A 2500-nucleotide genomic window follows, 5' to 3' on the forward strand; every position below is an offset into this window, starting at 1 on the left:
AAAGTCAGTCTTTGAATTCACGTTACTAAGTATCAAGACCAAAAATTTAGCTCACCGTAGGCTCTTATTCACTTTTCCAAGGCTTTTATTTTCTAAATTTTTTCCTACTTTTCAACATCCGAAAAAAAAGGCTCAATAAAGGCCTATTCCCTATTCAAGACAAGACATGAACTAAGGAAATAACTACCATACAGATGTCACATTTTACTTCCTATATTGACCACATTACTTTGCGTAAGCTGAATCAAGAATTTTGTCAAACTTTACAAAAATTTGGCCATAATGTGCCTTGCTTTACAGGGTACCAATTGTTCATCCAAACATCAAATTAAAAGCATAACTGATGCAAAAGGCACAATAACTGATGCAATAACATGATTAATATAATTAAGAGAACATTATTAAAGCATTAAACCACTGTCCCACACCCCAACACTAGACATTGTACCCAATGCTTAAGAAATTGCTACTTGCGTTCATCTACTCAAATGGCTTCCAAAAGCTACAGAAAAATAGGACAATTTTGGCATATTTAAAACATTAGCATAACACATGAACTAAAAACAAACTAAGAACTAAGAAAGCAATATAAAGGAAAACATTGAGGACATCATAAGGAAACAATACAAGTTTCAATGTCTAATATTACAGCAATATGAAATGGAAGGGTATAATTGCTTGTTAATGCTATGGATGAGCTCACTTCGCTCTTTCACTTGCTTATTCAGATCCTTTAACTCTTTATCCATTCATAAGCGTTTAGCCATCACTTGCTTCAAGAAAACACACCTATACTTTTTTTTTGCCCCTTTGCTTTGCTAATACAATGACTGACCTCATCCCTTCCTTGAACTCTGTTACCTCTCTTCGCGATAGCATCTCCATCTTTAGTTAGCAAAATACCTAGGGCAACCATCCCGAGGTAGCTCACCCTGTGTCTTTCTATGGGCAAGATGTTTCTCCTCCCAAATAATGATACTTAAGGCTTTTCAAATATCGAAATGGGACATGCTTCTCCCACGGGATCTCCTCTTAATTGTGCGCTTGTATAGGAACACCGAAGGTAGAACATAAGGGTGAGAAGATGAGGATAGCCAATGATGTTGACTTTGCTACTTTGATCTCCAATGGCAGTCATCTATTTGATAACTTGACTAACCAAGTTCGTCTTTTTACCATGGCTATACACATCACTCCGAACTTCATTCAAACTACTAGACTTAGGTAGCACATTGGCGACAATATTGTATTAATCACTTTTGGATAAGCGCCAAGTTCCTTAGCGTCCTCAAGTTTCCATCCATAATCCATAACTAAAGAAAAACTTCGGAAATCATTGAGTGGTCCTCCTCAACAAATATCAGCAAATATTACTCATACTAAATCATTGCTACTTTTGGTCTTGTCGTTTATATTAGCATAATGCTCAACAACCAAAGTGCAACAGTACTTTAGACGAAGGTGAGCCATCATCCCATCCCTTCCAATGAATGCGCTTGAGAGCTAATTGGTTGCCTCTCAAATCTAGACTCTACATAGGTACTTGGTTGCCTCTCAATCACAAGCTTATTATGTTGGTTGTTAGTGAGCCAAATACTATTCTTCGTCGTTATGAAACATCTCAATAGCTGCCTGGCTCCCTCATTAACATGAAATCATAGAAAATTTTAAACAGAAGATTAAGATAAGCAAACTCCCTCATTTTTCAATCATCCTTTAAGACCTTCAAATCACCAATTCAGGAATAACCTTTAATCCCCTAGAAGATCACAAAAACCAAATATTAAACAATGATGCTACACTAATATTTCTGGGTTGCCTCCCAGCAAATATTTCTTTAGAGTCGTTTAGCTGTACTTTCATCACTGAAGGACTAAGTTACTCCCTTGAGAACCATTTCACCTAGAATGTATGTCTTCAATCTCTGACCGTACACTTTATATGGTTGAGTTCTCTCATCAGTGATCTTAACTATTCTATATGGATACACTTGTGTAGTAGTGAAGTGTCCGGACCACCTTGACCTAAGCCTACTTGGAAATAACTTCAGTTGAGAGTTAATAACGAAGCTTTTTGACCAGCTTCAACCTAAACTCTTTCTTTATGGCAAAATTCATGCTTATCATATAGGAACAATATAATTCAACTATAGGAACAATATGCTTATCATGGCAAAATTCAACTCTTTTCTTCATATAACTTTGCATTTTCATAAGCATCCAACTAAACTCTTCAAGTTCACACAATTGAAGAAATCTCTTTTTATCTATAATACTCAAATTCATACCGAACTCTTTAATAGTATATCTATATACCCGTAATGAATCATATACATACATAAAAGTATTTTGATTGTAGATCTATATACCCGTAATGCATCATCTTTTGAGACCAATCATCTTTTGGTCTCTAATGTTTAGCTTGTGTGTTCGACCAAAATAAATCAAACGCTCTAAAGTTTATGATTTTAAACATATTTATGACAACTAATGGAAATGGA

This window comes from Coffea eugenioides, unplaced genomic scaffold (genome assembly GCF_003713205.1).
Source record: "Coffea eugenioides isolate CCC68of unplaced genomic scaffold, Ceug_1.0 ScVebR1_3294;HRSCAF=4485, whole genome shotgun sequence".
In the NCBI taxonomy this organism is placed as follows: domain Eukaryota; kingdom Viridiplantae; phylum Streptophyta; class Magnoliopsida; order Gentianales; family Rubiaceae; genus Coffea; species Coffea eugenioides.